The sequence below is a fragment of the Sciurus vulgaris genome, assembly GCF_902686455.1.
Source record: "Sciurus vulgaris genome assembly, chromosome: 1".
Taxonomy (NCBI): Eukaryota; Metazoa; Chordata; class Mammalia; order Rodentia; family Sciuridae; genus Sciurus; species Sciurus vulgaris.
The window spans coordinates 212,838,057-212,853,770 of NC_136461.1; the positions used below are offsets into that span (position 1 = coordinate 212,838,057).

Below are 15,714 nucleotides of genomic sequence, written 5' to 3' on the forward strand. Positions count from 1 at the left end.
GCTTCCAGTTTCAGATTGCCCAGCACAGCCCACGTCAAAGGAGAACGGAGGAGCAGCACACTGCGTCCACAGCAAGGTCTGGGCTGAGGTGCAAGAGGGATCCAGTCCCTTTCCCTCCAACTTCGCTCCTGTCCTTGCCTGTCCTTCCATGAATGGCTCCCAGTGTTCCTCAGGGTTTTCGCACCAGCACTCAAGTGGCAGTTCTTCCCTCTCCTGCCCCACACCCATTCTGAATGATTCATACATCTCAGGGTAAGTCACTCACGAGGAAGAAGAAAATGCAAACAGCCCATCATCACACAGCAGAAAAGTCATAACAGGAATGAGGTTTCAACAGAGAAACCACTGTTAATTGTTTTGTACTTCCTTCCAGAAGAATTCCGTTTGTAGCAGCAAGCGCAGAACTACTATTCTTTGGGTTCACAAGAAACAGGTCTTACTACACTTGATGAGAACAAGTACTTTCCTCTCCAGAACCCCTTCTACCACAGCACATGTAGGCAGCCTCTGCCTACCCTGGCACACACACAGGTGTGAGCATGCACATCCACACGTGGGCAGACGGCTGTCGTGTTCTTCAGCCCCACCAGGATGCAGTTCCTGTGTAAAGCGGAATGCAGCTATCAATCTGGATTCCACATCCCCAATTGTGTATATATGCAGCCACAGCAGTGCTTAAGACCCCTTCCCAGCCTAGAGGATGCATGGAATCTAGGACCTACAGCTTTTCCTGCCAGCACCACCTCAAGGATGAGATCCACATTCCTGAGACCCTGGGGTGACAGTGGTCCATTGCATGCACCACAGCATGAGGCCAACATCACCATCCTACAGCAAGCCCTCCTGGCACCACTTTCAAAACATACATCTGTTAAGACAGATGTCCACCACTATAACAAAATACCCCAAATCATTAATTTATAAGAAAAAAAGTTTATTTAGCTCATGGTTCTGGAGGTTCTAGTCTAAGGAGGCAGACCCATGGCTCTGGGTCTCTGGCAGGGGTGCTGGATGGTGTGGCAGGATCATGTGAAAGACCGAACTGGTCACAAAAGGAACCAGGACCCAAGGGAGAAAGACTGGATGAGGTTGCACAATCCCCTTTGGGAACATGCCCCCAGTGACTTAAGGACCTCCTACAAGGACACACCTCCTAAAGTTCCACCACCTCCTAGTAGTGCCACTGGGGAGATGAAGCCTTTAACACACAGGCCTCTGGTGACACGTAAATTCTAAACTACAGAACAGACAAAACACAGGGGTCTGCCACCATCCCACTCCTGGACCACCATGGCCCCCGGTACACAGGCTTACACTATCTTCCCACAGGAGTGATCAGATGAGGTCACCCCATATCTACCACTCAAGGCTCCCGAAGCTCTGAAGGCAAAATCCCACCCTTGCCCCAGCTCTTCCTCACCCTGACCTTCCAGCCAGGTCAGCACAAATGGCCTCTGGGTCTTTATCTCTCAGTCCATGATGTTGTGTATCCCTTGGTCATGCTTACTTGGCAAACCCAGGGCTCCCCTTTTCCATGCCTGCAGCTAAATACCCCAAGAAAATGCAGCTATACAGCCTACCCTTAACCCCCACCAAGTCCCACATCTGCTCAGGGTTTACACCTTTCCTGGCCCATTTCACACCTCCTCTGTCTGCTGCTCCCTCCAATGCTCAGTCTACTTCCTCTGAGAAAAGCACTGGAGGACTCCCACAGACCTCTGTGGACCGGTATATGACCACTACCTGCCTGCCACCCAGTCAGTTCCAGCAAGATTTTATCTCCTCCTTTACCACTACTTCCTCTCTCCAGGACTGGTCCCATCAGCACATAACCAGCTACCATTTCTTGCATCTTAAAAAAATATATGTGAAGAATTGTTCTGGTGACTTCCACTGACCTTTGAACGCCCTTCAAAAAGGAGTCTGTCCTAATACTTCTGATATCTTCTGTCCCATTTTCTCTTAACCCCATTCCAAAAGCACCTTTATCCCCTCCCTCCCTTACACCTCCACATCTCTTCAGATCACGATGATCTAAGAAGTCCAGTGCCAGTTCCCCACCCTTCCACTCTTACCTCAAATGGATTAGCCCACTCCCCCCTCCCCCTTACTCGCCTCAGATGGCTCCCTTTTCTCTATTATCCTCCTTGGACCACTTCTTTCTCTCCATTATCCAACATGCACAGCTCTCTCCTCCCTTGACTGGCCTTCCTCACTTGGCCTCTGAGAACTGTTGCCTGAGACCTGTGGGAGACCCGTATCTAGGAGGACCCCTTCTCCACCTGCACCCCTGCCCTGGAGGTCCCTCCAGGCTCACAGCTCACTCCTGTGTCTATGCCTATGACTCCCTACCTGACACCCCCACCAGCTACTCTGAGGTCTCAGAGGTTCAACCATGACATACTCCAACAACTCCTCACTGATTTGCAAGTCAGTTCACCTGCAACTCCACCAGGAAATCTCAACATGTCCAAAAAGCTCAATAAAAATTAAAACAAATGAAGAAAAAGTTAGAAATGGTCTCTGGGTTCCAACATCCTATACCCCATTAACACCTGGTGAGGCCCCCAACCTGGGTTGCTGTCTCCACTCCCATGCTGCCCACAGGCCCTCCTGCTCACCCCTACAAACACACACTGCCCAAGCCTGCACATTCGGCCACTGCACAGCTCCAGCTGGATAGTTTGTATTGCTGTCCCCTCAGCCTGAACTGCCCTCCCCACAGGCGGTTTCCCTCCTCCACCTGCTCAGCTTCATTCAAATTCATGGTCTTTGTGAACAAGGCCTACCTGACCCTAACGGCTTCCAAAAGCTGCAGCACTGACCCATAAGCACAGTGAGAGCAAGGGCCAGCCTGCCGCCTTACCGTGTTGTCCCAGCACCTCACTGCTGTGTCCATGGACACACTAAGTGTCGAGAACCATGTGTTTGTTTATACCCTGAGGTCAGCAAGGTGACAATACATGCGAGAAGGTGTGATCGAATGGATGTGGATCAGGTTCTGCCACCACTGAGTGCCTACATGGGTCACAGCCCTCTCCAGCCCCAAGCTACATCTGTGGACAGGACCAAGAACATCCACTAGGGGCTGGGGAGATAGCTCAGTTGGTAGAGTGCTTGCCTTGCAAGCACAAGGCCCTGGGTTCGATCCCCAGCACCGGAAAAAAAAAAAAAAAAGAACATCCACTGTGTGGACAGGTTTGTCGGAGATTTGCTAAGACCCAGGATGTGCTCAGAATGGTATGTGGACACACACCAGATCACAAGGCCAGCAGGCAACATTTATCTTCAAGACAGTTTTTCTAGACTCCATGGATCTTCTGGTGAGGCAATGTTCAAACCAAAGATGGGCTGAAAATGCCAGCCCTGTGCTTCAGGGAATCATGTTCACAGCCCTTCTTAACCCTCCTGGATCCCTGAAAACTGGCAAACTTAGAAGGTAAGGTAGAAGTAAAACTTCTTTGTTCCTCATCTCTTCAGAAACAATTTTTAAAAAAAATTTTTTTAGTTGTAGATGGACATAATACTTTTACTTTATTTACTTATTTTTTTATGTGGTTCTGAGGATCAAACCCAGTGCCTCACACTTGCTAGGCAAATGCTCTACCACTGAAATATGACCCCAGTCCCAAGGATTTTTTTTTAATGCATGCACTTCACTTTTTAAATGCAATTTTTTAAATTTTAAAGATAATTTTTATTGCTCATTTAGAACTATCAACCAAATGGCAGGAAAAGAACATACATGTGCATTGCTTATAATTGCATTAAATGTTCCTATTAAGATAAACAAGAATCTAAGGCTGCTAGCTGCCCCAAGAGAGACCCTGGATGGCTGAAGAGTAAGGGTGGAATTCTTCTCACAGTTTACCCTTACTGTCTGTAAAATTTTGAACCTTTGATTAAATGTTTAGGATAAAAAGGAAAAGCTTTTAAAAGATTCATTAGTAATGAAAAACCTGAAAATAAAATTAGAAAAACAAATCCATTTACAATAACTTCAAAAGGAATGAAATATTTAGGAATGAATTTAACAAAAGAAGTGTAGGACCTGTACAATGAAAACTATAAAACACTGTTGGAAGAAATAAAAGACTTAAATAAATGGTATAATAATACCCCATGTTCACTGAAGGAAAGAATTAACATTCGTAAGATGGAAAATGCTCTACATTAATCTACGGATTCAACAGGTCTCTATCAAAATTGAGATTAATTTTGAGAAAACTGATAGGCTGATCCTACAAATTCAAATGGAAATTCTAGGACCCAAAATAACCAAAACAATCTTGAAAAAGAAGAACCAAGAGACAGACTCACATTTTCTGACCTGGAAATACACTACCAAAGCTACGGTCCTCAAGAAAACATGCCAATGGCTGAGGACAGATGCACAGGGAGGCACAGTGAGCAGTCAGGAAGTGACCTCCTTAATAGTCAACGACTTTCTACAAGGGTGCCAAAACAACACACTTGGAAAAGGAAAGAAGGGTCCTTCCATCAAATGGTGCTGGGACAGATCAACAGTCACCTACAAAAGAACCAAGTTGGACTGCTGTTGCACACCATTCACGAAAATATCAACTCAATGGATCAAACACCTAAATGTGTGCATCAACAATATCTAAAGAAATGTCTAAAGACAAAAATATAAGTGTAAAAGCTGAAAGTATAAACTCTTTATGACTGGATTAGGCAATGATTTCTTGCCACAACCTGAAAGTACAAACAACTAAAGAAAAACCAAGTTGAACTTCATCAAAATTAAAAACTTTCATGCTCCAAATGATACTATCAAGAAAGTGAAAAGCCAAGCCACAGAATGGGAAAACACATTTGTAAATCATATATCTAATAAGGAACTTCCATCCAAAATATAAAGAACATACAGGTCAATAATAAAAAGATAACCCACTGAAAAATGGGCAAAGGATCTAAACAGTTCTCCAAAGATGACAAATGGCCAGTAAGCACATGAAAAGATGCTCTACTTCTTTAGCCATTAGGCCAACCGAAATCAAAACCATCATGAGCATGCACCTTGCTCTCATCAGGATGGCTACAATAAAAACAGGGACAACAGGAGGGCACAGACCTCACGTGTGGGAATCCTGAGTTACACCCCAGCACTGAGCAAGGAAGATGATAACAGTGTCCTCAAGCAGTGCAAAATGAGAAACCTTATGTATTGCTGGAGGAACTGTAAAATGGGGCAGCTACTTTGGAAAATAGTCTGGCATTTCCTCAAAAACGTGTATAGAATTACCAAATCATCTAGCAATTCTACTAAATCTACCAAATCATCCAGCAATATACCTGAGAGAACTGAAAACATATATCTGCATGAACACTTAAAATACAAATATATGCCAGCAGCATTTTCATAATAGCCAGTAAGTGGCAATTCAAATGTCCATAAATGGATGAATTTAAAGGAACTGGTTGGTCAATTACAGTGGGTACTACTAGGCAGTAAAAAAGATCAGCATTCTGACACATGCTGCTGCAACTCTGAGAAGCAAGACCAGCACCTGAGACTAGGAACTGTGCCAGCCCTCCAATCACACCTAATCCTCAACAATCTCTGCCCCCACCAGAGGCCAGGCTGAACTGTTTCTGTGCTTCCTGGAGGCCTTCAACTTCCAGCACACAGTTTGAAGCTGATGCTTCAAAAAGAGCCTTGGGTCAGCCCTCGGCATGGTCTGGACGGCCTTACTTGCCCCATCTCTTGCCTTTCCCTGGAGTCTTGCCCAGGCTGCCACATGAGCCCATCCCACCCCATCCTGTCTTGCAAGCCCAGGTTTGCCCTAGCCCCTCACCTACACAGGGTTCCCTAAGTTTGCTCTCACTGCCCTATTCCTGGCCTTCAGAGCACACACAACTGCCAACTGTGTCCCTGCAGGAGACACTGAACTTCGGAGGCAGGGCCTCACCCTGCACTGCCAGCTCCGGCCTGACTAGCTCTCAGAGATCGATGGGGTAGATGACTGGAAAGGCATGAACCACACCCACAATGTTGCCTGGGAGTGTCCCTTCCTCCAGATTTGGAGACCCTGGTCACCCACATGTGCTCACACTCAGGAGGAAACCCGTAGTTGGCAGCCAAGCTCTACCAGATGCCAACCAGGGCCCTCTGTATAATAAATATGTGCCATCTTTAGCTCACGAATCCCAAGTGCTGGTTGTCTTAAAAGTACTAACCCAGTCAACATGAAACACAGCCTGTGTTGTGTATCTCATTCTCCATGAGGGTCATGGCCAATGGGTCTGCCACACCAGGCTCTGAGGGACAAATGAAGGTCCTGTCCAGTGGCATTTCCCAGTCAGTTGTGCTGTCACTGGAAGGCAGCTGGTTCAGATTTTGCAAAGGATTTATTTTACCATTTAAAATACGTTGGAATGAATCAGGGATGGATAACTTCACTACACTCTGATGTTTCCCACAAAGGAAGCTGGGGCTAAAAAGCTGCCAATACCATCTCCAACAACTGCATCCTGACCCTATGGTATGTCAAGATGACACAGGCCCCCCAGGAGACAGCCCTATTCTACATGCTAAAAAGAGCCCACCTGATCTCCTGGGTGTCTGTACATCCTCTCCTCACACTGGACTTCAATCCTAAAAGCCACTGGCAGTGGCCCACAGCTGCCTCCTCTAGGCCTGGTGAACAACATCCTTCCTCAACAAGATATCCCCTCTCTGGAAGGTCGGCTGAGGCTCTACAACCTCTGAGTTATGCAACTGCCTCTAGGACCTGCCATCCTAGATTGTGGGATGCTGCTGCCATCGGGCGTGAGCACTCACTGCTGTGTCTCCCAAGAGAAGTGTGGTCTGTCTCCTCCATCTCCGAAGCACACAGAAGGTGACAGGAGATAACAAGTGGGGTGAGAGAGGGTGGGCCTGGCAAGCACAGAGCCAGCCAGGCACTGGAGCCCTGCCAAATCCATGGAGAAGGGCTCTGAAGCCCTGGGTCCCCAGGGTCTTGAGCAAGAAGCCCCACACTGTTCCTGGAAGCCATTTGTGTTTCCTATGCATGCTGGCATAGGGTTCTACATGAGGGTCTCTGGGACCCACAGCATCATCCCTTTATGCTGCTTCTAGTACTTTTGATCAGAAGAAGTAGGAAATGCCAGGGTGCAGCTGGATTCTGAACACAAGGTAAAAGGCCAGCACCACTGCAACAAACTCTAATGAGAGTGAGCAGGAACTCCACAAGGGAACACTCCAGCCCCAAGCATAGGTAACATGAGGCCTGCAGGCTGGAGAAGGATCTCAGCACAATCCCAATGGATGGGAAAAACGTTGACCACCAAGAAGTCCTAGAGATGGCAGACGGGACTGCAGCAGGAAACATTTCTGTGAAACTAATCCAAAAAGGAAGCACCAGCCACCCTCCAGTAGTCCAAAGAAAAAGCAGAAAAGGGGAAAGAAGCATGGCAAAAAGGAAAAAGAACTGAATGCCCAGGTCAGCCAGGAGCTCTGTGCCTGTGCCCAGGACCTGGGCTTCAGCTGTCCTTGCCATACTTCACTACACCTAGTGGTTGTCTTGTCTCAGACCAGCCTGCAAGAGGGCAGAAAAAGTGCTATTCGTTCATCAGCCTCTTACTAATAAAACTAGTTTTTTAACTCTTAAAACATTATATATAACCCCCAGTAATCGATGGAGTCCTCTGGAACTTGATTGTGCTTCAGTTTCACAATGACCCTGAACAGAAGACAGCACAGAATTCCAGTCTGCAGATGAGAGCTGGGACTCAGAGGGTTAGTGATACAACTGTGACTAACAACACAACTAGCCAGGGACAGAGTCCAAGTGAGACTCCAGGCTCCATCCCACCTGCACAGCACCTGCTACAGGGCCTGCTGGGTCTTCGGTCCCATCTCACCCCAGGATGGCATCCACCCCACAGCCTCTGTAGGTACCACCTGACCTTTGACTCTTACCATGGAACACTCCCTTCTGAAAAATTCTATTTACCCTTGTTTTTAATAGCTTCACTGGGATGTAATTCACACAATACGCCCATTTAAAGGGTACGGTTTTGTTCTATTCACAGACAAAGACAAGCTGTATCGTGTCAATTTCAGAACATTTTCAATACTCTAGAAACTCTACTCCTCTTAGCTATAATCCCCAAGGCTCCTGGCAACCACTATCTACTATTTTCTCTCTATGGATCTCTCTATTCTGGACATTTCATATAAATGTAATCATATAACATGTCTGTTTTTTGGTTTTTTTGAATTGGGAATTGAACCCAGTCACCACCAAGACACATCCCCAGCCCTTTTTATGTTTTGAGACAGGGTCTCAGTAAGTTACTTAGGGCCTAAGTTGCTGAGGCTGGCCTCAAACTTGCAATCCTCTTGAGTCACTAGGATTACGGTGTGTGCCACTGTGCCCATGTGTGCCATCTCACTCAGCTATGTTTTTTTGATTCAGCATAGTATTTTCAAGGTTCATCCATAATGCAAACAAACCAGTAACTCATTTCTTTTATTGCCAAATAATATTCCTTCCTATGGCTATACCACATTGTTCATCAACTCATGTACTGGTGATGTGTGTTATTTTATGGTGGATGCTGTCTGCACAGCCGCCACAGGGTGTGAGCATGTGAGTACTGTCCACAGTGTACCCCAACAGAGGTCTGGTCTTGTCTAGTTCATCTTGGGAGCTTTTGGGTTCCTGGGCATGGTGGTGGATACCTGTATTTCTAGTCTGTTCTATTTTTTTTTTTTTTTTTTTTGCGGTGCTGGGGATTGAACCCAGGGCCTTGGGCTTCCAAGGCAAGCACTCTATTGACTCTGAGCTATCTCCCCAGCCCCTGTTTTTGGTCTTTTGATATGGGGTCTCACTGTATTGCCCAGGCTGGTTCAAACTCATGGGCTCAAGCATCATCCATCCCAGTTTCTCAAGCAGCTGGGATGGCAGGTGCCACCCCACTGGACCTTTGGATAATACCCAGATGGTTTCCATTTGTTGGCTATTGTTGCTGTGTACATGCATGGACAAGTTTCTGGGTAGACGTATGTTTTCCTATCTCTTAACCATCAGAACATATAAAAGGTAACTGATTCCCAACAGAGAAAATCACGTTTGGACCTACTTTAGTATTTAAAATGCAAAGATAGATAATTGGGAGAAATAAATGACCAAAGGAAGTACAGTGTTAAAGACATTCAGGGACAAAAGCAAACCTGATGCCATTAAACAAATGACTGAAGACCTAAGTAACATTTCTAGGAGTGCATCGACAGGCACATCCACACACTTAGAATACTGTACCTGCAGTCTCATTTCTATCTGCACAAAAAACAATGCTCATCAACAGGAGCTGGTTAGATAAATTACAGCATGTCCGCACTGAAGAAGGCACAGTCATGGAAAAGAAAGTACTGGAAAATGACCTCTCAAACATAGTTGAAAAAGGCAAGGGTCATAAAGGTTTTCAAAAGGACAGGAAAAAAGAACACATGCTTGCCTGTACAGTTACAAAGTATCCCAGAAGGAGATAGCAGAAGCTGGTCCTGGACTCATGGAACCAGGCTCTGGGGAGAAAGGAAGGAAGTCCTGCTGAGCACCCTTTGTGCTTGTACACCATGTAAACAGATCATCTGTTCAAAAATACATAAAATTAAACTTTCCGGAATCAAGAATAAAGTGAATCTCTTGAAAAATCAAACAATTTATACTTAGGAAAAGAAGAGATGAGAGAAGCCCTAGTTAGTTGGATACAGTCAAAATGGAGAAAATAACAGTCACTCCTGGGCTTGCTGAGCATTCTTTCTGGGCACTCCTCAGCCCAAACCCACCCATCTGTTTGTTTTTGTTGTTGTTGTTGTTTTGTTTTGTTTTATTTTTTGATACCAGGGATTGAATCCAGGGATGCTTACCCACTGAGTCACATCCCCAGCCCTTTCTATGTGTTATTTACAGACAAGATCTCACTGAGTTGCTTAGGGCCTTGCTGAATTGCTGAGGTTGGCTTTGAACTCATGATCCGCCTGCCTCAGCCTCCTGAGCTGCTGGGATTACAGGCTTGTGTCACAGCATCCAGTTCAAACCTAACCATCTTTACTGATGTTAAAGGCAACATAAAACAAGACATCAAGAATACAGATATATCTGCTGCCCTCAAGGAATTCCCAGACTAGGCAGAGACAGGTGTAGCTACACAGGGACCAAAACCATCACCCAGAGCCCACAGGAGATGGGAGGGAAAGAAATGGGTGCTGAAGGAGGTGGGGAAGGACTCCTACTGAGGCTGCCTCAGCCGGGTTCAAAGACCTGAAGGAACCACATGAGCTTTGCTTGTTTTGGAGGAGGAAACACCAAGCAAGCCTTGGCCCAGTGACCCAACAAAGCTGCATCACTGAAAGTAGAGCAGGTCAGGAACACTTGGGGCTCTGGAGAGCAGCTAGGAGGCTCTGGGGAGTCTGGGTGCAACCCTGGACTACAGGAGTTATCCACATCTCTGGCCTCACCCTCCTAGTACAGGAAAACAAAAGTGTCTCCAGATATGTGAGAGCATGGCACAGCACACATCATCTAAGCAACTATGTGGAAAAGAAAGGGAAGAACCCAGGTCAGAAAACCAGGCTTTCAGCAGTCTCAAACTGAAGTTCCAAAGCACCGAGGGTAAGGCCCAAAGAACAGGTACTGAAAAGCCTTAAGGACTCCTGTGTATAGCTGGCTCCTGTGTCCCAGGCTGAGGAGAGCTATTTAGCTGCACCTTAAGCCCCACCCATGTGAGGCCACCCAGTTGGCAGGGAGCAGGCTCAATCTTTTTTTTTTGCTGGGGCAGGCAGTGGGTAGTGAAGATCATCGCATTTTCTCCAGTATGCATTACCCCTTGGCTGCAAGAGGGCTGTACATTCTGTGGCCATGGAAGCTGACCTGCCAGTTCAAGATGAAGCCTGAAGAGTCACTCCTAGCTACCCTTCTGCCTTAAAAACAAGCATGTTCCACATAAGCACTGGTCCTGGGTATGGAAGCAATACCACAAATGAATGAAATGTCAGTAGAAAACAAGACTCTGTCACTGAAGTCACAGAAAACACAGTGGCTATGTGCTATTGTTGTCTAGAGAAACCTGTCCCAAAACTCTGATCTGGATTCCTCTCCAGTTCACTCCACCTGTCACTGCTCATCAGGACAGTCCCTGTTCACATCCCTGTAGTAGTTCTCTATTAGCTAGAAAATTAAAATCTGAAATCTTTAACCTAAATGGAGAGATCTTTCTATCACCATCCTCATGTCCCATTATTTCTTACACAAACTTTAAACCTCCACAAACCACATATAACCCACCTTCTTCCCTTTGCTCCTAAATTTAAAGTATCTTCTGCCTGTGGTGTCCCCTTATCCCATTAGCCAGAGACCACCTCTTCCGTGTAGCCAGAGCCCTGCAGCCACCTCCCCTCAGAAGTTCAGTAGCATGCTAGTCCTGTGACTGTACCAAAAATGAAGGGTTCAGGCTTTGCAGGTCGCACAGCCTGTCACAGATATTCAATCTGTCAAAGCAGTCTTGGACAATACAAAGACAAGCAAGTGTGGCTGTTTCAATAAAACTTTACTGACAAAACAGACAGGTGGTTTCCTGGTGAGCTGTAACTAACTGACCCCTGGTCTGGAGACCAGTTTGAAACTTAATCACAGGAAAGTCCCTGTCTTCTATGGATTTTTTTTCTTTCTAAACTTCATGTGTAGCACTGCAATGCATGCACAACTCACTGAATGTAGACTACTGCTCAATTATAAAAAGTACTGAATAAACAATATTTGGGAAACACTTGTACAGAATATTGAAAAATTATTCCTAATGTTATTATGGTTTTGCCACAGAATTTCAAAGACTTAAGAGCAAGAAATGCTGCACTAAATCTGAACCACAAAAACTCCACCCAGTGTAGCAAAACAGAGGCCATCCAATCTCCTCTCAGCACACACCATCAAAGGGTGGAAGCAGAGACGCACAATCCCACATCATCAAAGCTCACAGACTGATGGCAATAATGTTCATATATGTCACCATCACATTTCAGGGGGTTGACAGGATGGCAGGCACAGCTGACCCCCTTGAGTTTAAAAAAAACCATGAAGTCTCCATGCACAGCCTTCTGCCTCAGCACACATGTGGGAGAGAGGCCAGGATTGGCATTTTAAAAATCCTTGTCACCATTTTTGTCTAAACAATGAACATTCTCGCCTTGAATGCCACAAATCTCAAAGAAGGAGATGAAATATAGCTCTCAAGAACGTATTTAAAGCCAGGTGTGGTGCAGGCCTGTAATCCCAGTGACTCAGAAGGCTGAGGCAGGAGGATCACAAGTTGGAGACCATCCTCAGCAACTCAACAAGGCCCTAAGTAACTTAGTGAGACGCTGTCTCAAAATTTAAAAAGCTGGGGATGTAGCTCAGTGGTAAAGAGTCCCTGGGGTCAATCCCTGGTAACAAAAAGAAAAATGAATACAGAAGGAAGAGATGATCAGACCTGAAGAGAGTCATCTCCTTGGAAAACATGTGGCTTCTCCCCACTTTGCTCTAAAGCAACTCTCAACTTATTCCAACAGTTTGAGCAAGGCAGAACATCACTGTGCTAATAACTCAACATCTCACTGTTACACATTTCCTCATAGTCATCCAAGGTTTATTTTAACGAGGTACACTGAAGCAACTTTAGAGAGCAACATGGCTTTGGAGGTTTGACTCAGAGGGTGGACCTGATCCAGGAACAATCCTATGTAACCAAGGACAGAAAATTCTACAGTATTCCAAGATTGTTCATTAGAAGCATTCTTTCTCTGAAGATATTTTTAAAAACAGATCTATATAATAACATAACCTAAGTACATAAGATTTCTTCCTCTTTTTTTTTTTTTTTTTTTGGTACTGGGGATTGAACTCAGCGGCACTTGATCACTAAGCCACATCCCCAGCCCTGTTTTGTATTATATTTAGAGACAGGGTCTTATTGAGTTGCTTAGTGCCTTGCTTTTGCTGAGGTTGGCTTTGAACTTGCAATCCTCCTGCCTCAGCCTCTGGAGCCACTGGGATTACAGGCAGGACCACTGCACCCAGCTTCCTCTTTTACCTTTATAAACACCTGTTTTTCCTAATACAGCCTCAGTTTGTTTGTGGAAGAAGCAATAGACACAGATTTCAAACTCATGTAATACTATGATGCAGTGCTGGTGGATAACTAAAGAGCCCATGAACCAGCACATGCACCCTACAGCACCCAATGTCATCCACACCTAACCCTGCCAGGGCCAAACCTTGTCTGTAAAAACAATTCCTAGCTTTTTGAAATAAAAGTGCCAGGGACAACACGTTTTGCAAGCTTTAGTTCACTCACAAGTCTCCGGAGCCAGTACTATTAAAGTGTACCCATTTTACAGCTGAGGAACCAAAAGAGTCCTGTGTAAGACCACAAAGCCAGTAAAGGAACAGTCATGACTCAAAGGCCGTCACTCTGGCTCCAGAACCCTCTTGTCCCTTCTTCTCCAGTTCACTAGCCAAGTGCAGGAGGGAGGCACCTCTCCATTTCTTCCAGCACTCAGGCACCCAGGATGGCTTAAGGAATGAATGGGTCCTGGGCTGTCCTGTCACGCCTCCATAATGCTTCCTCTTCTCCCCAGGCTCATTGTGAAAGGGAAGCAGCAGGCAGAACCACCTGCTGTTTCCAGAAGGCACTCAGGACGCAATGCTCAATTCCCCTCCCTGGTTTTCAAAGACAAACGTCCGTATTGTCTGCACCAGGGGAGGAACCGAGGCCTTGCAACTGTAGGTTTTTCTGCAGAGGTCACTGGAGGCTTGGTCAAACCCCCGCAACATTGAAGGGGGAGGGGGCCCAGCCGCATTTTTGCCGCTGAAGGCTGCGCAGCGCCCACAGCAGCTGCGGTGAGCAGCAGCAGGGAACACACCCACAGCTGCCGCGCCTGAAGCCGGCTGCATGTTTTAAAATAAAGATGTCCAGGCCCGGACGACAGTCTGCCGGCTCGCGGCCCCCACCCACACCACACCAGCCACTGAGATGTGCCCAGGAAGCTCCAGCTCCAGAGACCCCGGGAAGGGCGAGTGGCGCCTGCCGCAGAGGCCGGGTCACGGAGCCCAGGCACGCCACGCGCAGGCAGCCATGACCCGGCCTGGAGACGCCCACCGACTCCCCACGTCCGGCGGACAAAGCCCGATCAGGGTCGCAGCCCACGCCCGCTCGAACCCAGACCCGCGGCTACCACCTGGTCCCCACCCGGAATGGGACGTCGCCCCGCTCAGGAAGAGCACCTTCACACTCACACCTGTCCTCGGGCCAGGTACACACGCACTCACACCTGTTTCTGGGCCTGGCACACAAGCACGCACACAAGCACTCACTCGGTCCCCAGGCGGGGCACACACTCACACCCAACCTTAGACCACGGGCACAAGCACTCACACCTGTTCCAGGGCCAGGCACACGTGCACCACACCTGTCCTCCTGCTGGGCACGCACGCACTCACACCCGCCCTCAGGCCGGGCACAATCACAACCACCCTCCGGTCATGCATTCTCACACTCACCGCTACCCTCGAGCAGGGGCACACAAGCACTCACGCCCACCTCTAGGTCGGGCCCACTCGCAACCACATTCCCGCCCCTCACACTCAGACGCCCACCCACGAGCAGGGACACACTCGCGCACCCCCGGGTCCGGCATATTCGCGAATTCGCACCCACCCTCACACCTCCGCGGCGTGCGCTTTGTCCCCTAGCCGCCCGACCCGCGGACCTAGCGCCCCCAGCCCGGCCCTTCCCGCGCCCTCGGTCTCCGTAGGACCGAATTCCTTGCGCAGGCCCGCCGGGGCCTCCGCCCGGGCCGGGCCGCCGGGCCGCAGCACAGCCTCTCCGCCATATTCCCGGCCGCGCCGCCCACAGCCCGCGTTCTCACCGGCGGGCTGCGCGCGGGCCGCCCCGTCACAGCCCTTCATCATGGGCCGCGCGCCGCGCCCAAACTCCCCGCGGCTCCCGGGCCGCCGCCGCTGCCGCCCGCGGTCCGGGTCCTTCTCGGCTGCCGCCGGCCTAGTGCGCAGCGGCCGCGCGTCCTCCGTCACCAAGCGCAACCCCACGCCTCCGGCTCCGCCCCCGCGCCGCCGCGGTCGCCAGAGGGCGCCTCGCAGAACAGCACTGCGCCTGCACATGCGCGTGGCACGCCGGGAACTGGTCCTGGCCCCGCCCCGCCCCCAGCGCCGCGCCCCGCCTGCCGCACCTGCGCTTTCCGGACCTGCTGGGCCCTGCTACCCGCGCCTCTCAGCTCGTGGCGCGGGTAACCCGTGGCGCGTTGTGGTGTGTATATGGTGTGATTTCACATGTGCGCACCATGCTGGGCTTCCTGCATCTGAAATTTACCCCTTCCCGGACTCTGGAAAGGTAGCTGCTGTCTAAAATATCTGGCGAAACTACAAGTCCCTAACTGCTCCTTATCATTTTCTTTTTGTCTCTATCATTTTTTTCCCGGTTACAGCCCCCCTAATGCTTCCTTTTGCCACATTCATTTCTAGAAGTTGTATTTAACTACCATTTCTAGAAATAAGGATATGAAACCGCGGAAGCTCTCCACGACAGCACAGCATTCGGCCTTCCGCCAGACCCGTTCCAACACCGAGAAAATGCGCGGCGCTTTCTCGAGACGCACCTACCCCTGCTGCCGCTGACCGCACCTCTGCTTGC

At 48.4% G+C, this 15,714-nt stretch overlaps 1 protein-coding gene across 2 annotated transcripts in view; it reads right to left on the reverse strand.

The window, feature by feature from the left end:
- Nucleotides 1-15,108, reverse strand: part of ARHGAP39 (Rho GTPase activating protein 39) — a 91,935-nt gene extending 76,827 nt beyond the window's left edge. For both annotated transcript variants that reach the window (XM_079153239.1, XM_079153240.1), the window contains exon 1: nt 14,936-15,108. The gene's annotated coding sequence lies outside the window, so the exon portion shown is untranslated. The remainder of the gene's footprint in view (nt 1-14,935) is intronic.
- Nucleotides 15,109-15,714: the final 606 nt, after the last annotated feature.